Here is a 23001-nt window from a genome sequence, read left to right on the forward strand (position 1 = left end):
CTTTATTAAAGTCACTTCTGTACATCTGTGTCTGCAGACACACGTGGGCCAGCCTGGAAGCACACTCAGCAAGCCAGGAGGGATGAAGCGTGGTTAGTGCACGTGACCAGGTTGTAGATATTCTCCATCACCTGTGTGTTCTTGCCACATCCGATTACAACCCACAATGCAGATATTTAAATAGACTCACCTTTTCACTACAAAAAAACCTGCTTTGTCCCAAGCAAAATATATCTGTGAAATCATGATTTTGATGTGATCATTATATTTTAAAATATACATTAAAATAAGTATATTTTGCTATTAAAATAAAAACTGTTCACCTGTGTGTCACCTGAATTTTTTTCATACATTGCTTTTGAACAACTGGAAAAAGAAATAAATACTTCAGCTTCAGAGTGTGACTGCTGAAACTTGAACTCCAGCCCTGCTATTCACTACTGGGAATTCATTGCTCAATAAATTCATCACCTCTTTAAGCTTCTTTTCTTTATCTTCACATAGCGGTAAAAATGGCACCCACTGTTAAGAGTAAGAAGAAATAAAACAATCGATGAAACATGATTGGCACGGTTCCTGCCATAGAGTAACCACTCATATAAATGTGACCAGTCATATAAATGTGACTTAATGATTGGCTACAGGGACTGGGGCTTCATCACAGTGAAGTAACTGGTACTAGATTTGCCCTCCCAGTGTTAGCAACTAGAAAAGTGGCTAAAATAGGAAACACTCTTTTAAGACCCTGTGAAACAGAAAATGCAGGACAATGATTTAGGGGAGAAAGAACAAATGAGGTGAGCCCTCATTTGTTAAAATCACCCCAGCGTTCTATCTGAAGACACTGCCATGGCGCATTTGTCAAAACTCATAGATCTGCACACTCAAACGTATGAATTCTGCTATATATAATTATATCTCAATAAAACTAACTAAAATGAAAGGCATATAAAAACCTGAACTATTTTTTTTATTTTATTCAAAATATTTTAACATTTACTTGTATGTATTTGTGGGGTACAGTGTGTTGTTTCAATACATGCATATACTGCACAGTGATTCACTTAGGTAGATAGCATGGTTTTGAACCCATTAGTCCACCACTTCTCCTCCTCCCTGCCCACCACTGGTAAACATTACTCTACCCTCTACTTCTATGAGAACCACTTCTTTTTTTTTAGATTCCACATGAGTGATATCATGCTGTATTTGTCTTTTTATGCTTGACTTATTTCACTTAACATGATGGTTTCCAGTTCTATCCATGTTGCTGCAAATAACAGGATATCATTTTTTAAATAGCTAAGTAGTTGTGCATATATACAACAGTTTTTTTTTGTCCACTCATCCATTGATGAACATTTGGTTGATTTCATCTCTTGGCTGTTGTGAATAGTGCTGTAACGAACATGGGAGTGCAGGTGTCTCTTTGATATATTAATTTCAATTCCTTTGGGTATATACCCAGTAGTGGGATAGCTGGGTCATAGGGTAGATCTATTTTTAGTTCTCCGAGGAACCTCCAAACTGTTTTCCACAGTGGATGTACCGATTTCTGCTTCTACCAGCAACGTAGGAGACCTCCTTTTTCTCCACATCCTCTCCAGCATTTGTTATTTTTCATCTTTTTGGTAATAGACATTCTAGCTGGAGTGAGATGACATCTCATTGTGGATTCAATTTGCATATCCCTGATGATTAGAAATGTTGAACACTTTTTTTTCATATGCCTGTTAGCCATTTGTACGTCTTCTTTTGAGAAAAGTCTATTGAGGTTCTTTGCCCATTTTTTGGTTGGGGTTTTTGTTTTTCTGCTGTTGAGTCATTCAAGTTCCTTCTATCTTTTAGATATTAGCCTCTTGTCTGGTGTGGGTCTTCTCCCATTCTCTAGGTTGTTTCTTCACTTTGTTGACAGTGTCCCTTGCTGTGCAGAAGCTTTTCAGTTTGATGTAGTCCCATTTGTATATTTTTGCTTTAGTTGCCTGTGACTTTGTAGTCTCTCCCAAAAAAGTGCTGCTGGCTCCCATTTGGTGTAGCATTTCCCGTATGATCTCTTCTAGTAGTTTGATAGTTTCAGGTATTAAATTTAGGTCTTTGATCTATTTTGAGTTGATTCTTGTGGATGGTGAGAGATAGGGGTCTAGTTTCAATTTTCTACAAGTGGCTATCCAGTCTTGTCAGCGCCATTTGTTGAAGAGACTGTCCTTTCCCTCTTGTGTATTTCTGGCACTTTTGTCAAAAATCAGTTGGCTGTAAGTGCATGGGTTTATTTTGGGGCTCTCTATTCTATTCCATTGGTCAATTTGTCTGTTTTTATGTTGGTACCATGCTGTTTTGGTTACTATTGCTTTATAGTATATTTTGAAGTCAGAGAGTGTGATGCTTCCAACTTTATTCTTTTTGTTCAAGGTTGCTTTCATAACATGGGGACTTTTGTGGTTCCATACACATTTTGATTATTTTTTCTATTTCTGTGAAGATGTCATTGGTATTTTGATAGGGATTGCATTGAATGCATATATTGCTTTGGGTAATGTGGACATTTTGATGTACATTCTTCTGATCCATGTACATTTCCATTTATTTGTGTTCTCTACAATTTTTTTCACCAATGTTTTCAAGTTTTCATTGTAGGTCTTCCACCTCCTTCATTAAATTTGCTCCTAGGTATTTCTTTCTTTTTTTGGTAGCTATTGTGAATGGGATTACTTTCTCTATTTCTTTGCCAAAATCCTGAAGCATTTAGAGATAAATTTAACATAAATTTATATGAAAATGCAAAGAGCCTAGAATTCATATTTACATTTATATTTTTAAAATATTAAAATACGTTTCAAAAAGAATGAAGCTGGCAGACTACCCTAGCTGTCAAGGCATTTACATTAAATTTGGTACATTTGCAGCAGTGGTTCTCAGCTAGGGCAATTTTTCCTCCAGGGAATATTTGGCAATGTTGGGAGACATTTTTGATTGTCACAACTGTGGAGGGGTGGTCATGGTATTATACTGGCATGTAGTAAGTACAGGCCAGGGATGCTGCTAAATATCATATAATGCACAGGACAATCCCCCACAACAAAGAATTATCTGGCCCAAAATATCTATAGTGTAGTGCCAAGGTTGACAGTCTCTGATCTATAGTAGTCAAGGCAGCGAGTATAGATCAATGGAACAGAACAGAGTCCAGATATTGATTTCAAGGTATTAGGTATTTCAGTGTGGGAAAGAAAAGTCTTTCAAATCAATCATGCACAGTGGCTATCCAAATGAAAAAAACAAATCTTGGTCTCCAACTCAAATCCTACCAATGAACTGGAAAGGAACCATAGGCCAAAATATAAAAGCTAAAGCTATAGAACTTATAGAACAAAGTAAGAAGAAATGTTCAGTCTTGGAGTAGGCAAAGATTTCTTAGATAAGATATGAAAAGCACAAATGAAAAACAATGAAAAATTGGATTTCATCAAAATTGAAAACTTCTGTTTCCTAGAAAGACTTTGTTAATAAAACGAAAGGTCAAGGCACACCTGGGAGAAAATATTCACACACATATTTCTGACAAAGGACTTGTATCTAGCACATGCAAAGAGCTCTTACAACACAACGATAAGACAAACAACCTTATAAGAAACGGGCAAAACAAGGATGATAGCGTGATAGTATAAGTTCCCTATAGCCCATTCTTCCCATTTATATAACTAAAAACTGCAGGAAATACAAGAACTAGCTACCTGAGGACTCTAAAAAGTAAACAAAAACAGATCATGGAGGAGAGTCCAAACTTGGACATGGACAAGTGATCCATGCAGGGGAGATTTCCCAAGTTCGCTCTCTCTCTCTTTCCCTCCCTTCCTCCCTCTTTCTGTTTCTCTCTCAGCTGTGCCCACAGGGCAGGCTGCAACTACACAACAGCGAGGCAGTGGTGGCAGCAGGAGAACTCCCCCTTTTTGGTCAAAGGAACCAGGACACAAATATACACGTTTGATTCCATTTATATAAAATTCTAGAAGATGTAAATAATCTACATGATGGAGAGCAGATGAGTAGTTGCCTGGGGATGGGAAGGCAGGGATGATGGATTACAAAAGTGCATGGCGAAATTTTTGGCACTGATAGAAATTCTTATTGTGGTGATGGTTTCTCAGGTATGTACAGATGTGAAAACTGGTCAAATCGTACACTTTGAATATATGCGGTTCATTGTACTTTAATTCTAATGATAAAGTTATTAAAATGGGAAAAGACTTGGGCACTTAAAATACACACATTGATAATATGCACATGAAAAGATGCTCAACGTCATTAGTTGTTCAACATCATCAGGAAAATGCAAATTAAAACCACAGTGCTATACCACTACACCCCCACTCTAATGGCACAAATTAAAAGTTGATTGTGAGAATGTGAAGAAACTAGAACTTTCATACCTTCCTGCTGGACATGATGCATCCACTTTGGAAACAGGTTGGCAGTTTCTAATTTACCACTCACCATGTGATCAAGCTATTCAAATCCTAGCTATTTATGTACAAGAAATGAAAGCCATACTTACACAAAGTCGTGTACATAACTATTCATAGCAGCATTATCCACAGGGGAAACAACTGAAATGTCTATACACAGATGATGGGTAAACAAAACCATGTTATGCCATAGAATGGTATGCTACTCATCAATAAAAAGGAGCAGACAGAATGCCACCACAAGGATGACTCTTAAAAACACAGTGCTGAATATAAGAAGCTAGCTACGCACAAAAGAGATTTTGTACGTACTGTGATATTCCATTTATTCTAGAATGGGCAAAATGAATCTATAGTATCAAAAAGCAATGAATGGTTGCTTGGGGTTGGGAAGCAGTGAGGAAAAGAGGCATTTCTATATATTAATTTTGGGGTTGTTACATGGGCATATAGATTTGTGAACAGTATACTTTATGGTGTATGTAAAGCAGACCTCAATAAAGTTGATCTTTTAAAAGGTGACTACAGGGCTGGCCCGTGGCTCACTTGGTAGAGCATGGTGCTGATAACACCAAGGTCAAGGGTTCAGATCCCTGCCCCCTCCCCCAATAAAATAAAATAGATCCCTGCCCCCTCCCCCAATAAAATAAAATAAAAAGTGACTACATAATATGAAATAAAATTATATACAACTAAAGAGATCAAAACAATATGGTATTGACACTAAGAGAGACAAAGAGATGGCTAGAAAAACAAATCCTAGAAACTGACTTGAGTTTGCAATAGTTAAGAATTTAGAATGTGGCTATTTTGGTATTTCAAATCAGGTTGAGGGAGAAATACATTATTCATAAATGATGTTGAGTCAACTGTCTAACCATTCAAAATATAAAATAAAATTAGAGGCTTATTTATTACCACTGACAAAAAATAAATTCCACATGGATTGAAGAGTCAGATCTATAAAAAAGAAAAGTAAGCTTAATAGCCCAGCAGTAATAGGCTCTAGGGACTGTGAGCTCAGGGTGGAGTGACAGCGAGAGCCTGCCTGGTTTGGAGAAGGCTGGCTGGGTCACAGTTTGCTTGGAATCCAGCTCCAGGGAAGCCCAAAGCCCTGGAGAGGCCCAGACCTCGGGACACGTGGTGGTGTGCCAGGTGCGGCTCTGCCGCCTTAAGCCCCAAGGTTGGAGACCAGCTTTGAAACCCTCGTCTACAGCTGTCTGTTTACTTTCCTGGCCCTGCACCGAGGCTCAACTCTCCAGTTTGTTAAATGGCATAACAGTGGAGCACTTCCCAACTGGAAGGTTTGTAATGAGGACCTCATGACATACCGCATGGAAATTGCCCCTAGTGGTGGCTGACACTAGGAGGTGTTAACAATGCTGGTCCCTCTGCTCTGAGCAGGAGCACCCAGCCTGGGAGAGGAGCTGGGCGGTGGCTCTGCAGGAGAGAGCAGGCATCCCGCACAGCCAGTTCCTCCACAGCCATCTCGATGGTCTTGCTGGTGCTCACGAGTGACGGGGAGAAGAACCACATAGGAGAGGAGGCAGCTGAAATAAGTGACAAGAGCTGAGACCCATATCTCAGCCACAGCTCTGAAGGGACTGGGAGGCTGGGGCACCCAGGTCCTGGGCAATTTGCTCTAGTTTCCTGGACTTAGTGAAAGAGATCCTTAGTACCCCTCCTCACCTCCCATGGGGGCGCTGGGTCACCCTAAGAGTCTCTGGGTGAGCTCACTGGCCCCAGTGCTGCAGATCTGATCTGATTCCAGAAGATGTCTGCACTCTCTTTGTTTCCCTGAGTCTCTTGGGAAGATCTAGATCAAGCTGCATCAAGAGGTAGGTGATGATCACTGGTGTTGGGTGTTTGGGCAGGAATCTCCATGGTAACGAGCCATCTGCCTTTCTTGCCTGGCACCAGGCCTTATGACTTCATGGTGGAATCTTCTCTCAACAGGTAGAGGGGGATTTGCCAGGGCCAAGAGGAGGAGATCTGCCGAGAGAGGCTTTGTCTTTTCAGCCAGAGTTTGAAGATGAGGCTTACTCATGACTCGGGGCTACTGCTGACTCCAAAGCGGGACACCGGGGCGGTGTTCACTGGAGAATGTGAGCGGCATCGTGCACGTGCCACTTTGTGAAGGCCCCTCGGGGGGTGGTGGAGGCACACCTGGCCTCCTTCAGCCTTGCACTCACTGGGAAGTGGAGCCAGGGCCCAGGAGGGAAGACTGAGGTGTGGGAGAACCATCGGCTGCCCACAGGGAGAGTCGGCCCTGGCCAGCACCCACCAGATGGCAGGAAGGGTAAGCCTTAGATGAGCCAGCCCACAGAAGGGGCCACGGTCACGGCAATGGCCTCTCCCCACAAGATGCTCATGAGCTGGTACTGGGAGAACCCTGCAAGCCTTGTGCCAAAGCCCTTCCTCCACACAACCAGCCATCCCACCCACCCACATGTGTCAGTGTCCTGGGGCTGCTGTAACAAATTACTGCAAATCTGGTGGCTTAACATAAATTTATTCTTTCACAGTTCTGGAGGCCAGGAGTCCAAAATCAAGGTGTCAGCAGGGCAGGTTTCTTCTTGGGGGCTCAGAAGGAGAATCTGTTCCATGTCCCCCTCCCGGTTTCTGGTGATGTTGGCAGTCTTTGGCATTCCTTGGCTTGGGGAAGCATCACTCCAATCTCTACCTTCACAGTCACATGACATTCTCCCTGTGTGTCTGTGTCTAAGTTTCCCTCATCTCATAAGGACACCAGTCATCGGATTTAGGGCCCACACTAACCCAGTGTGACCTCACCTTAACTTGATTACATCTGCCAAAACCCTGTTTCCAAATAAGGCCACATTCACATCCCAGGGATTAGGCCTTCCACATGTGCATGAGAAACACACAACATATAAGTCACAATGAAGAGAACACAGGCTTTGGAGTGGGGCAGACTTCAGCAAAAACACTGCTGCTGCCACTTAGCCCACCTCATCCCCTCAGCACAGCAGAGTAGGACAGGCAGGCTTGTCCTGGCAGGCCTCGCAAGGGCTACCTGAGAGAGAAAGGACAGCACAGTACCGAGTGTCTGGGGTGGCAGAAACTCAACAAAAGTGGCCCGAGCTGGGATCCCGGGGCTCAGGAGGGGCCTGGCCCTGCTCTCCTGTAGCTTGCAGCCCGTGGGCCAGCAGGCACCTACCAAAGATTAGGACTTATGAAGGGGACCTTAGTGTGAGGCTACATGCAGGGAGTTAGGAGTGAGCATGGGCCACAAGGGCATATGGCAGGAGAATTCATCAAATAGCACTCTTAAGGTTTGTATCTTCCATATTGTGTAAAATTTGCCTTTAAAAAATTGAACTCTAGTTAATGACACATATACTGCCGTGTTTACAGGTGAGTATACAAGTGTCTGCAACTTTGAAATGCATCACAACAATCAGGTGGGCACAGGGATCAATAAATATGTGATAAGCAAATAGGAGTGTACTTCAAAAAGTCTGCGGAAAATAAATTAAAAGATAATACAAATCTTTCCATGAACTTATTGAAGTACACTCATATGACAAAATATTAATAATAGAATATAGAAAGTGGGTATATATGTGGGTATTCATTGTACAATTCTTTCAGTTTCTCTATGTGTATGAAAATTTTCATAATAAAATATTTGGGTGAGGGAAATCAATTATAATTTATGGTATTGGCAATCTAACACACTGTTCCTCTCAACTAGACGAATGGTGGTCTAGCAGGAAAGGGCTCTTGCATGGTAGGTAAGGGCTCCAATTCTGGAGCCAGGCTGGGTTCAAAGTATAGCACCTCTGCTTACTAGCTGTGTGGACCTTGTACAAGTCATTTAACCTCTATGACTTAATAGCATCAAATTTATGCTTTGATGATTAAATGAGAGTGTGTATAAAGCACTTAGAACAATTCCTAGCACATTGTAAGCACAAAAGTATGAGTTCTTTTATTACTTTTCTATTATTATTATTGGATTTACTTTGGCAGCTGGCCACTAAGTAGATATTAAATATTTTTAAATAATTCAAGAAGTACTACTTCAACTCCACTATACCCATGTTAATACATGAGATGCTAACACTGGGTTACCCGAGGCTCACAAGAGCTTGTGGCAGGGGAAGGGGACCCAAGGACCGGAGGGCCCAGTGAGAGTCAGAAAGGCGGGGGGCCAGACCACAATAAGGCTTTCCAGGGCCCAGAGACCACAAGTGGGACAGCCCAAGGGCTCTCTCAGGGTCAAAGGGTCCCACCACACTGACAGGCAATGTGAAGAATAGGCTGGTTTTTCACTGCCAGGTCCTCAGACCCCCAAGTCCCCTCTGAGCCTGGGACATGATTCCTCATTCCCCTCCCACCCTCTCCCCCAGCTTCTCCTTCCTGTCAACATCGGGTCTCGCAAGGACTTAATTCTTGGCCAAGCCCAATTTGATGTTCTCTTTCTTCCTCCTTCCCTCCCTCCCACACGTCTTCCCTTCCAATGTTTGGTGTACCATACCAGGCCTTTTCTAGGCCCAGGGGATAAGGAGGTGAACTAGACAGATGGGCCCTGCCGTGGTAGAATTTATAGCTGGTGGGGTGAGAGACATTGATCAAGTGCCCGTACAGACGAATGGTCCACAGCAGAGGGAGGGTGCTCTGACTGAGAAGTGTTGGGGTGGCGGGAGTCAATAAGTGACACTATTAGCCAGGGAAGTAGGGGAAGTGACCTTGAGCCAAGCATCAGGAAAAAGGAGAGGAAAGAGATTGCAGGCAGGAGCATTGGCATGTGCTAAGGCCCTGTGGCAAGAAGATGGTTGGTGAATGAGAGGGACCAAGAGAAGGCCCTCATGGCTGGACAGAGGGAAGATAATATGACATGAATGGAGAGTCAGCAGATTAGTTGAAAAAGTAACAATTTGTTGCAAAATTTTTTTTCAAACTTTTTGGAAAAAGTATTAATTAAGCATCTATATGACCCAGGAGCACCAGATAAACAAGACGAGGGCACACATAGAACAGGCAGACCACAGACCAAGAACATTTCAAGCAAGGAAGAAGTAATCTGGAGTCACCCTGAGGGAAGGCTGAGGTCTGGGAAGACTCCTGAGCTGAGTTGAGGAGCAGATCTGTGCACCAGTCAGGACCAAACTAGGCTTGACTAAGCAATGACAAGAAGGCTGGTGTGCGGGAAGCTAGCAGGGTGGAAGGCATACAAAATGGGGTTGCAGATGCTGGCAGGCCAGGGCACCTCTGTCCCAGGGCCAGACCCCAATGGGCCCCTGGCTGGGCCCCTGTCCAGGCCCTCGAGGGCTGCTGGGGCTCCTGGAGCAGCGCACCACTAGCTAAGAGCTCAGAGACTGGAGGCAGACGGCCCCACTCAACCCCAGCTTGGCCACTTGCTAATAGAGTAGCTTGGGGAATGTTTCAGCCTCAGTTTCCCCATAAAAGAGAGAGAACAATTATAGCTGCTGTTAGAACCATTGTCAGAATCACAGACAATAAACACAGGCACTCCTGGTGGGAGGCATTGCCAGACTTCTGCAGAGGAGAGCCACAGTCAGGCTTGGGATTTTTAAGACCCCCTGGCCTCCAGTGCAGGCAGGGATTGGGGAGGGACCTAGAGTGGCTGGGGAAGTTGGGTACAGTGACAGAAGGCACACCTTTCTCTTCCCAGGTGTCCCAGAAGAGCTGCGAGTCTGAGCCCAGAGCCTCGTGCTTTCCCAGCCTCCTGGAGGAGGAGGACCTAGGGCCTTCGCCCCAGCAGTCACAGGTCACCAGTTCAAGTGGCAAGGAGCCTCTCAGCTCCCTCAACCTCTCCCATGGGGCTCTGGGGGCCTGGGAGTATCTGCCTTTCTTCCACACCTATGGGCAGCTCCTGGCTGAGGAGGAATTGGCCCCACAGCCTGAAGTTTGCAGAGACCAGGAAGGAAGCTGGAGTATCAGAGATGTGCCATTCCTGGAGGACTCAGCCCTGGCCAATGGATTCTTCCCTTACTACCGCTCCGAGGAGGAGATTTTTCCCAGCCTGGCCCTTCCCAGCAGGTCATGCAGGGGTTCCCAAGACCCACCCACCAGGAGGGAGGCACAAGCTGGCTGCTTCTGCAGGATGACAGCCAGGGACAAATACTGTGTGAGTTGAGGAGGCTGCAGAAGGGTGGGGCCTGAGCACCAGGCCCCTGGCATCCTTCCGACCTCTGTCTCAGGGCCATACCCCAGTGGGCCCCTGGCTGGTCCCCTGTCCAGGCCCCCAAGGGCTGCTGGGGCTCCTAAAGCAGTGCACCACTAGCTAAGAGCTCAGAGACTGGAAGCAGATGGCCCTACTCAACCCCAGCTTGGCCACTTGCTAATAGACTGTCTTGGGGAATGTTTCAGCCTCCGTTTCCCTACAAAAGAGAGAGAACGATTGTAGCTACTCTTAGAGCCATTGTCAGAATCACAGACAACAATGTGCCAGTAGGCCTTGGCCTGATGTTGAGCTCATAGAAACATTTATTTAGTCCTTCTGACTAACTAAGCACCCAGACAAATGCTTCACATGCATCATCTCATTTAATCCTGACACTAATCCTGAGATAGGTCTTATTATTATTCCCATTTTGTGGATGAGCAGAACAAGTGTCAGAGAAATTAAATGACTTGGGTAAGAACACATAGCTATCAAGCAGCAAACCTGGGATTTGACCCCAAACCCATACCCTATAACATTACTATTAGCCACCACCAGCACCAGGCAGCTGGGCACTGTGTCCTGTGACTGCAAAATGGAGGAGGCAAAATGGGTGGGTTCTGATCCCAGACACACCCTCCCGGCAGTGTGCCCACGCATGGGTTAGTGACGTTGCCGAGGGCTTTCCCTCTGTAGAACGGGCATGGGCCTGCTTCTTCCTGACCGCCACTGCGGTGCGGCAGACACAGGCCAGTCCTGGGCATCTGGGCCTGAACTTGGAAGCTGGGCTTGCATCTGGCTTACTTTCTTGTTTCCTTCTGATCCAGGCTGCCTTGGCTGGCCCAGACCTCCCCTCTGGGTCTTCACACTCACCGGGCAGCTGTGCCATACTACAGGTATCAGCGGGGTGCTCCCAGGACAGCTGCCTGGAAGACCCTCTCCCCTTTTGTGCCTCAGAATTTGTGCCTTACTACAGAACCCCTGAGGAGGGGCTACGCACTAGCCCTGGCCCTCCTGCCTCTCTGTGTGGGAGCCAGGGGCCTTCAGCGTGGTTGCCCCGGCCTGGTGCAGCCACGCTGCGAGGGAGTAGGAGCTGGCTGCAGCAGAACAGGCCCCCAGCACCCACTGACCAGCTAGGGGTGAAGGCAACTGGAGGTGAGTTTCCCAGAGATCAGTCAGTTTGCCCCTGGGACCCCAACCCTCAGGCTTTTATACATCCTGCCTCAGTGCCTGCAGCCACCAATAAAGAGCATCCCACCCTCTGCCCAGCAGAGCCGGCAGGAAGCACCCACCCCTTGGCAGGCTCTTCCAGCCTCTCTCAGTCCACCAAGCTGCACCTTGCTAGCGTGAGGCTGCACCCTGGGTATCTGGCTGAACAGGCCTGGGGTTTGCCTTTCTTCTCGAGGAGTGGAGGGAAGAGCTCAGCCTGTGCCCCACATTCAGACACCTCACCACACCCCACCCCCAGGAAGTGACCCCTCCCACCCCAGGCTGCCTCCACTTTGTTCTCCTAGATGGAAAAACTGCTGGATGAGAAGCAAACAGCTGCACCAAAAGTAGCTCCACAGCGGAATGTCTGTCTTGTCCAGCGCTAGGCTCGGACCGCATTCCCTCTGCAGCCTGTCCCAAGCTCAAACAGAGGGCGCAGGGGCCGCCTGAAAAGCTGAGGGGTGCAGATGCCGGGAGGCTGGTTTTGTAAATAAATCATTTCACTACAAGTGTTGGAGCTGGTGCACTAATTTGATGCTTTAGAGTTAATATTTGCAGCTTCCATTTATTATTTACTATGTGCTAGGCACCTTATAGAGATCACTTCCATAATCTTTAGTAGACCTTGATGTCATCTCCATTCCACAGATGAAGAAACAGGCTCAGAGAGGTTAAGTAGTGTTCCTGAGCTTGCACAGCAAACAGTAGAGCTGAGATTCACACCAGCTCTGTCTAGCCTGGGAGCCTGAGTACTTAAGCACCTCCTCATTAAATCCTCCTTGGCAAAAAAAGAGCTAGATGCTGCCTGCCAGGCCTCCATGGACCCATCTCTCCTCCTCCTTTTCCTCATTGTCTCTGAGTCTTTCCTTCCCCTGCCTCTGCCCTCCGGTGCAGCAGGTGGGCACAGGGACTCAGCACATGTCTGCCGCGGCCCTACCGTCTTAGTCTCTGTGGACCTGTTTTCTGGTGCCCCAGCCTGACACCTGGTGCAGGCCCTGAGGCTGAAGCATGTGGTTTGATGAGCATATGTGCTCACGCTGCCCACTCCCAGGACCAGGCATGTGAATGTTGGTTCCTGTTTGAAACTTCTTTAGCACCCAGTTACACTCGTGTCCTGTGTTCACAGCCACTCTGTCCTGTGGTGCTGGTTTCATGTCCCCTCCCTGGGTGTGGGCTCTCTGCTTCTCCTGACACTCATGCACACCTCTGATTGGTGGATTCCTGCTCCTTCACCCAGGGGACTCCCTCACCTGCTCGCCATTCTTCCAGCAGATGGGGAAGTTCAGGAGGAGGAGGGGAGAGAAATCAATTGGTCACACTTGAGTTACATGCAAGAACTTTTTTTTTTAAAGTTCACATTTTAATACTTCCAGAGCACTCCTATGACTTCCCTTTGGGTTGGGGGATTTGGGGTTAGAAGTATGATGGAAGAAATAAAGGTACCTTTGCCAGGAAAACTCCCTGGCTTTGTTCTTACTGTGGGCAGATTGGCCTGTTCCCTTTCATTTCCCACAGGGGTGGGTCTAGACCTCATAATAGGAGCTGGCGACTTTAGGCCTTCACTGCCCTCAAAGGAACGGACTGGGGCTAGGAGGTATCCATGTACATGTTAGAAAGGGGTTACTCTCTCCTCATGGAACCCAAGCTGGGTCCAAGGTACGTCCCTCTATTCCTGTGTGTGTGGCATCTGGAGCAAGAGCAGGGCAGGGAGTCCTGCAGCCACCTGCTGGCAGCTCCTGAAGGAGCCGAGGAATCTCACTTGCTCGTAGGGCTGAAGAGATCCTCAGGAGTTTTCACGGCTACGGCTACGGAGCTCTCATTGGGGAGCAGCTTGCAGGGAGGATCTGGAGCAAGGGAGATGCTAGTGAGGGTTTGGATTTAGTTGGAAGAGCAGTCAGCTTCTGGTTCATCTCCTGGTGTTGCTGGGAGCTGTGCATGTGCTGACACAGTCATGAACATACTTCAGGGCACTTGGGCCATCACAGTGGGGAGGGCTAACTTATTGAGTGCTTTACCTTGTGCTGGCCACAGTGCTGAGCACTTGACATGCATTAGCTCATTGTTTTTGAGCTAAGCGTAACTGAAGCAAGGTGCAATGATCACCCCTGTTGTATAGATGCTGATGTTAGGCACGGGCTAATGAAGTGGTTGACCCAAAAATACAGAGCTGGAAAGCAGTAGAGCCAGGATTTGAACACTACCTGGCTCTAGATCCCATGTTCTTAACTAGTATGCTTACATCAAATATCTATTTCTGTATAATTATCCAAAAACCAAGTGGCTTAAAACAACAATAAACATATTTTCTCACAAAGTTTCAAGGGTCAGGAATCGGAGCAGCTTAGTTGGGTGGTTCTGGCTTGGGGCTGACATGAGACTGCAGTCAAGATGTTGGCCGGGGCTGCCGTCATCTGAAGGCTTGGCTGGGGCTGGAGGATCTGCTGCCTTATTCATGTGGCAGGCAAATAGGTGCTGGCTGCTGGTAGGAGGACTTGGTTCCTCACCATGTGGGCATCTCCACCAGGCTGTTGAGCATCCTTACAACATGGTGGCTGGCTTCCCCCAGAGCAAGTGATTCAAGAAGTCACATATTGTTACCTCTGCCACATTCTGTTGGTCACATGAATTAGGTATAATTCAATGTGGAAAGACCTCACAAAGCATGAATAGTGAGAATCATTGGGGGCCATTTGGAGACTGGCTATCATAATGGCCCTAACATAAGACACAGCACCAAGTTCTGGTGATTCATGGGGAGAGTGCTCACTCACGGAGCCCGGCCCTGCAGCTCAGGGGTGGGGACATCAGGGGGAGGTAGCATGAGCACTGTACTTGGAAACATGTGCTCAGGAGAAAAGCATCATTTCCCCAACACCTAGCGGTATGTACTATGCTTGAGTACCATTGTAGGTACTCAAGCATTAATTGTTGGATGGATGGATGAGGCATTGAAGAAGGCAGAAAAAGGTGCACATTCTGGTTACATGGAGGCTGAAGCCAGGGGAGGAGTGGAGGAAGGAGGATGGAAGGACAGATGAGGCCAGACATGGAGAGCCTTGAACACCAGGCAGAAGAATGAAATGTTGTGCCATCGGCGCTGGGGAGCCACTGAAACAACCTGAGCATTTTCCAGTCATGGCTGAGGGGAGGATTAGGTGCCACCTCAGTGTTTTCCACTTGTTCCTGACAAAGGCCAAAGTCTAAACCTCCTGGTATTTGCAGGTTTCCTGAGATTGGCTGTTCAGGGAGGCCCAGCAGCCTTTGTCCTCAGATGGAGGGTTTTCACAGGTCACTGTCTCTCTGCAGCCCCGCGGCCCTGCCTACGTGTGTAAGGCATTTAGAAGGAAAGTGCTCAGTGGGGGATGCTGAGGTGAGACAGGTTTGGGCTCAAATCAAGGAACCCTTGTGAGCATCCCTCTCCCCTGACACCATGTGCGAATCTGAAAGGTGTCCTCTCCACGAGGACATGACTTGTTCTGACACAACTGCTTGGTGGGAGATTCACAGACTGCTGTGATGCTGACTGCTGCTCCCTGGATGCTGAGGTCGGGCAGGGGCCACATGCCCGATGGTGGGGGGTGGTTGGTAACAGAGGCAGGCAGGAGCAGAGCCAGGATCCCAGATTGCAACAGACCCGTGCCAGGCTTGAGGCAGTGGGTGAGTTACCTGCTGCCCCTGCAAGGGTGCAGACCCCTCAGGTGGACTTGTCTGTCATGTAAGGCTGGTTCTCCTAGGATTCTCGCTGGACACAGCTTTTGTCACTTAGGAAACCCCTGCATCTTTTGGAGAAAATTTACTCCACTTGGTTTTAGGATTTTATTCTTTAATTTTTTTTCTTTGTACTTGCATCGAAAATAAGATCATTATGGAATCCTTTAAAACCTTTCCTCTCTTAAACACAGGAAGTTTGTTCTTTGCCATGTTCACACTGACCCTGGAGCACAGAGTAGTAGGGCTCGGGGCTCAGAGCTCAGGGCTGTGCCACTCCCTGTCTCTTTCTTTGAGGTGTGGGGTCTTAAGTCTGGCCTTCCTTTAAAAAATGGGTAAACCAAGGCACAGAAGGAACAGGGGTGAATCCAAAGACTCACAGCAGGTGGGAAGACTGAGCTTTCTCCAGGAACAAAATGTACCAATGAATTTAGTTCCTGAGCACCACCATGCCCTCATCCTCATGTCCCCAGACTTGGCCTCCACCCTCACCCAAAGGGCGTTTGGAAACCAGAGTGTGCTTATGTTGGGGCAAGGGCGGACTGACTGTTCTCAGGAGGGTGTTGGACAGGCAAAGGCTTCAACTTCCCCCTTCGAGCCCACCGGGTCCTGCAGAGAACAAATGTTGGTATGCATGGAGGTTAGCCCAGGTGAGATGCAGCTGGTCCCCAAGATGGTCCTTCACCCACTCACAGAGAACAGCAGCAGGACTGAGGACTGCCACTAACCTGCAGGTGCCACTGCCAACAGAATCACCCCCTAGCCTCTTGCCTGCCATTCAAAGTCTTTGGGAATCAGACCAAAAGCCTCACACCCACCCCTCTTGCAGTGACAGGGGCTCTGGGTAGCGGGACTCTTCACACCTCCCCTGTTTTTCTCCACCTGGCCTGGCTCAGGCGGCTTCCTCTGCCTGCTGTGCCCTTCCACACCTCTACTGGTTAGCATCCAGCTGGTCTTTCCGGTATTCACTCAAATGCCACCTCCTCCCCAAGCTTCTGAGTCTTTCCTCAAGACTTTCCCTCTACGGTACCTTCTAGCTTCTGTTACAGTTTAGCACGTAGCAGGTGCTCAGCAGGGCTTCTAAGCTGACCTCAACAGCAGCAATGGCTCCTTCCTCCCTCCTGCATTCTCTTCTCTCACAGAAACCCTCAATTTCAGATCTCCCCAGCCCAGGTTACTTGGTCCCCTAGCCTGTCTGACTTCCACTTGTCCTCAGCACCAGCCCACTTGTGTCCATCAGCTGACACTAAAAAGCTGAGGAGAGCCTGGCAGTCCTTCTACTCATTGATGGTGGAGAAACTGAGATATGTATGCCGAGAGGTGGGGGTTGGGGCAAGGGCCTTTGGGATAGTCACTTCTACTTCCTGGTCCAGGAGGTAGCACTTGGCTAAGGGCATGGGCCCCAGAGTCAAACAGATGGTGTGAATCTGTCATCCTTCACTCACCAGTTGTGCGGCTATAGAGAAATTGCCTAACCTCCCTGAGCCGCATTGTCCCCACCTGTGGAGGGGGGAATTGCCTCACGGAATTCAATGAGATGGTGTGAACAGAGCATATAGAAACGCCAGCTTGGAGCCCTGAGGTGGAAACAGGCCTGGTGCATTTGAGGTCTTGATAAATCAAGGCAGGTGGAAAGATTGTGGTGTTACCTCTCTTTACCGGGGTGTTCTCCCCTCCAAGTACACAGCTCCTGAGAAGCCTCAGATGGGTCCTCATCAAACTTCTCCGAGGTTCACTCTGGCACCTTCAGCCTCCTGGGTCAGCATCTCTTCCATTGCCCAAGTGCTCTCTGCCAGCCAGTACCCCAGAAAATGGGCCAGGAAACTGTCCCCAGCAAGCGGGTAGCCTGCACCTCTTTCCTCCTGAGCCCCAAGTGCTGTGCAGCAGCGCCCTCTCCTGGCACATCTTGACAAGACACCCGCAGCTGGTGTCTCCATGGCTCGGAATTTCAGACTTCTTTGGACACCTGCTAAGAGGGGCCATGCCTACCTTCCAAAAGACGGGGGAAATCGAGTCCTGGACTCTCCCAAGGTGCCCAGTGAATCAGCAGCGGCATGAGAACCAGAGCCCCGCAGCCCAGCCTCCCTGCCACTGCTTCACCCCTCACTTCTCAGCACTCGCCTGTCCTGCTTCTTGACCTCAAGCGTCAAACTGAACAGATGCTGATGGCCAAATACGGTCTGAACCTGCCTTCTCAAGGAGCTGTCAGCAAAGGAAGGAATCGTGCTCCCCATGAGGTGCTCTCACAGCACCTCAGAAATCACCTGTGCTGCTTTTCCTTCCCATCAGTCAGAGAAGGGCCTCCAAGCTCCCGCGGTGTGAGGCCATTGCAGGAATGATGCTGCAGGAACAAATGCCCAAAGCAGAAAGACAGCACCTCACGTGGTCCTGTTTCATTCATTCGTGATTTCACTCACTGGTCACTAATTACCGTCCATCTGCTCTGTGGCAGAGCCCAAGAATGTGGTGGTGGGAGACAGGTCAGGCGGGTCCTACCCTCCTGGAGCAACCGGGCATTGCACGAAGACTGACCAACAAGGCGAGGGCTGCAAGGAGAAGCAGGGGAGTCTCAAGAGAAGGCAACGAGATCTCGACTTCCACTGAGGGGTCTGCAGAGGATGCTTCAGCATAGACCTGGAGGAAGAAAAAGCCGGCCTTGAGAATGGCAGAGAGAGGAGCTGCAAGCAGAGGGAGGGATCAGTGCAAAGGCCCTGAGGTGGAAAAGTGGCTGGCACATCTGAGGGCCTAAGAGAAGCCAGGCTTCCATGATGCTACAGGAAATGCAGAGGGAGAAGCCCTGCTCCCAGGGGTGATGTGGACGACTCCAGCTCTGCTTTGTGTCTGGACTCTCTCTGGCTGCCAGCCATTGGCAGGCCCTTCAGACTTTGCCCATGGCTCCCCATTTAAGGCCCAGCTGACCGAATGCTGACTGTGCCCCAGGCCTGTGCCAGGCTCTGCAGGTCCAGAGGAGAATAAGGCAGTGCCCTATTCTCAGTGGGCTCACAGCCTGGCTGGGGATAAACTGTGAGTATAAGCTGTAGAGTGAGGAGCAGTGATATGGATATGCTCAGATTATTCTGGAAACACAGTTGAAGGCTAGTGGATCCAGTGTGGAGTAGGGTGGTGAATGCTTCAAAGAAGGCCTGTCAGGAGAAGGTGACAGCTGAGCAGAGTCTCAAAGGTGTAGGGTGCAGGGGTTAGCCAGGGCAGAAGGGAGGAGAAGCGTTCCCCACAACGGGGGGCTAGGGGTGGGGGTGGGAGGTGGGAAGTGGATGGGTGGACAGACCCTGTCCCACAGCCAGGCCTTCACACACCAAACTAGAGAATTGAAATTTATGCTCAAGGCCATGGGAGTCACTGCAGGTCAACACACAGAGCAGATTCAAGGTTTCAGAAGCTTGCTGTGGCAGCAGCTGGACAGTAAACACAGGACTCGGGCAGAGGAACCCCAGCGCCTTGATCCACCATAATCCAAGCAGGCAATGGCACAGGCTTGGGTTGAGCCATGTCAGGAGACAGACAGGGCTGGATTCTAGGGTCACAGAAGATATGGGACCCCAGGACCTCATGGTGGATGGGAGGAGGGCTTGGGAGAGAGAGGACTCAAGTATGACCTCCAGGGTTCTGGTTTGGGTGGCTGCAGGGTGGGGGCACATTTCTCTAAGTTGAGGGGACACTGAAGGAGGAACACTCTGGGTAGTTAGAGTTCATCAAGGGGTGTGGTGAGTTAGAGATGGCACGGGGGGCCATCCAGGTGGAGGGGTTGGGTGGAGAAAATGTTCTGGGCTCGGAAGTCAGGTCTGGGTTGAAGGCAAGGTGTGGGGGTTGTAAGCTGAGAGCTGGTGGCATGGGTGGGTGAGGGTTGAAATGATGGCCCTGAGGAGTCCCGCATCCAAGGATGTGCGGGAGAGGAGGCACCAGGAATGGGATGAGGAGAGCAGCTAGAGAAGGGGGGGGGAAGCCAGGCGAGAGCAGGTGCCCAGATTAAAGAAGGGGCAGGAGGTAGGGTGGGGTCTCATCCCCCCAGGCTGAACATGAGCAGCCGGCCCAGGGATGGGCTGCTTGGGTATAGCAGGTAGGCCTGGGGAGGGGACAGGAAAGGGACTTTGGGCTTGGCTGAGAGAGTGGTTGGGGAGGTGGGAGCCATGGGGTGGAGAGACTCAGGGTGCAGCCAGGAGACTGCAGGTCTGGGGAGCCTTCCCTGACTGCTTCCTGGAGCACAATGGACTCTCTCTTCAGTGCTCTCCTAGACTCCTCCATGCAGAATCTTAAACAAAAGCAGGGACTGGCACATACCTGGTGCTCAGGAAACCTCTGTTGTCTGAAAAGGCAAACAAGAATGGGCGGTGGGACACTAGTTGTCAGATGTTGTCAGCCTGTCTCATCTGCATGCCCTGCTGTGGTGGAATGTGCTCCGAGAGGTTGCCATTAGATAAGGAACTGAGGGAGGAAGGACGTGGGGTTTGATTCTGGTCCTAATAACTGAGGGCGTCAACCCTCTGTGCAGTTTCCTTACCTCGCTGGCAGCGGCCCTGCTCTCCCCTGAGGGTGGAATACACATGAGAATGGCAGCGCTGCGGTTGTTGCTCCGGAGTGGGGAAGCAGGAACAAGTGGCAGCCCAGATGCCTTTCCTGGATCCAGCCTTCTGCTGGGTCCACAGCCTGAGGATCTGGGACTCTCCAAGCCTGCCCTGTAGCTGCCGCTAAACCTGGGGTCCTCCCCCTGCCTCCCTTGGTTGATGTGCCTCATAGCAGATCCACTGCACACATTCAGGAATGGGACACAGTGGTTCACTCTGGAAAAGAGTGCACTCCCTCCGCTCTGCTCCTGCTCATTAGCAGTCCAAGCAGTGGCGTGCTGGGCTCGGGAGGCCATCCCAGGACTGCCAAGGACACTGCCCGCCAACTTAGGCCGTCCCTAATTGGTGCTGACACAGACTGAGGGGATGACAATCAGCCTGGCACTCCTTAGGTGGTCCTCCAGAAGAGTGGGCCTCGGGAATTGGCAGGCTTTCCACTTGTACATTCACTCCAATGGTGAACTCATTAAAGGGCTACTCTTCAGAGACTTTTCATTTCTTATAACTGTCCCCGGCTCATATCCAGAGCATGGCAGGCACAGCTCGGGGGTCAAGATCAAGTGGGTCACCATGCGCAGCAGGAAGCTGAGGCTCAGGGGTGGGTGCGATGTTTCCACCCCTCCATGGGGCTTTGTAGCATTCTCCTCAAGCCAGGCCTGTGGCTCCACCCCAGGCTCTTCCCTCAGAGCGCTGGCTCTGGCTCTCACATCCAGACACAGGTCCACTCTCTGTGTGCTGGGGGGTGGGGGTGGGGCAAGGGGGGGTCTATAGGAGGGCCCCTCCCATCTCCAAGCCCCACTCCTCAGTGGACCCTTTAGGATCAAGCTGCAGTGGTCAGCCTCTGTCTTGCCTTGGAAGAAGGAGTCCTGGCTGGCTACTGCTGCTTGTTAACCTGAATGACAGGGCATGGATGCACCAGTGGGACAAGAACAGGCCAGCAGAGGCCCCTTTCTCCAGACCATATCCCTTACCATTTGTGTCAACCCTGGGGTGCCCTGGCTGGTACCCATGGTTGAGTACCTGCTAGAGACTAGCAGGGTCTAGAGGACATTGAGTCATCTTCCTTGGGGGATGAGGGGGCAAGAAGCTGTCATTGGACCAAAAGCATATCCACACAGCCAGGCCAGGCCCCCAGTGAGCATGGACCTCCAGCTGGGGGCCTGGCTGGGCACAGGATCTGCCTGCAGAGAAGAAGTTTGAGGGAGAGAAGACCTCCTGTCTGCCTTCTGGCTGGCCCAGGGTGGACAGCGTAGGCTAAGCAAGGGCCTGGCAAGGATCTGGGCCCCTGAAGAGCTGTAGCTGAAAATTAGAAAAGCCCTCAGCACAGACTCTGGCTTGTAGACGTTCCCAGGGTAAGGCAACTCTGGTATCCATTTTCTTGTCGGGAGCACCCGAGTACAAGGGAAGAGGGGTGCTCATTTTTGCCAAGCTGAGAGAGCAGAGTTTGGGGTCTGTTTCTCCGCAGAACAGGGCAGTCTGCCGCAGAGAGTCCTGGTGGGGGTGTTGGTGGGGGTGTGAGTGCTTTCTGGCAGCTGCAAGACAAGATGAGACTTCCAGAGCCACCCCTGGACCTCACACCCAGGCAGCTCTTAGAGGAAATTTCCAGCCTAGCTTCTCTCCTCCTGAAAGGCTGGCCAGGGGCAAGCTGCGAGTTTTCAGGGCTCTGGAAATTCCCACCTGGCCTGAGATTTTTTTAACTGCGGGAGCTTCAATTCTGGGTGGGGTCTCCCTTGGGCCCTTCACTGTGAGAGCCAGGTATATGGGAGTAAGCTCAAATCTGTCCTCAGACAGCTAAGCCTGTAACTCAGATGTGACAACTTTCATCTCCTAATTTGGGCCAGTTTTCTAAAAGATTAAAATCTGTGTGTGAGACATACACACACACAACATTATGTACTTTAAACATATAATCATTTTCTTCATCTATGACATGGGGCTCAATAGTACCCACCTCAGAGTTGCTGCAGGGAGTAGGCCCAGGTGCAGGGAGTGGGGCATGACTGAAGTGCTCAGAAAATGTTGGACATTATTAATAGCTAATATTTATTTAGAGCTGAGTGGAAGCTGACTTCTGGGCTAGGTGCTTTTAACACATTATTTCAATTATTCATTAATAGGTAGAGTCCTCAACCCGAGGGCCATGCGGGGAGGGGGTCCTAGTAATTTCTAAAACTGGAATGGAAAATTGTGTCCTGTGTATTGTATAGTGAAACTGACCATGATTTTCAACTAGCTCCTCAAAGAATTAAGAACTTCTGGTTTATGGTTGTATATTTAGCTAGAATGATCTCAGAAAGACTTTGGTGTTTGTAATCATGTATTTCCTAACTTTGGATAAAGCCTCACTCCCTACCTCATGTCATAAACTTTGCAAAAATGTCCCTGAAGTCATTTCTAGTGTTGGGCACAATGTGAACAATTACAGGCAGGAGCTGGCACTTTCACCTCAAAAGCGCGGGGGTGCTGCAGTTGGCAAGGGAGAGGATGGCAGGGAGAAGGGAGGGCTAAAGGAGTGCGTCTTTGGGCCCGGGAGGTGCCGCTTGGGGCGCACCCTCGTCCTGCCTGAGTGCTGCGCCTTTAAGGTCCACTGGGGGCGTGATGTCAGCGGCCGGCGGCGGGCACTTGGAGAGGTGAGCGCCAGCGCGCGCAGCGGGTGACTCGGGGACTGGTTTGGAGTAGGACCTGCGGTGTGCTCCACGCTCCGACTTTCGCCCTCCGGCGCGCGCTCGGCCCGCGGGCCATGCCCCGCACACACTGAGTGGGCACTGCCCCGGCTCCAGGAGAGCGAGGCGCCGCGCGACCCCGGCCATGGGCAGCTTCCAGCTGGAAGACTTTGCGGCCGGGTGGATCGGAGGTGAGTGAGTTTATGGGGACCCCAGACCAGAGA

The sequence above is a fragment of the Cynocephalus volans genome, chromosome 2 (assembly GCF_027409185.1).
Source record: "Cynocephalus volans isolate mCynVol1 chromosome 2, mCynVol1.pri, whole genome shotgun sequence".
In the NCBI taxonomy this organism is placed as follows: Eukaryota; Metazoa; Chordata; class Mammalia; order Dermoptera; family Cynocephalidae; genus Cynocephalus; species Cynocephalus volans.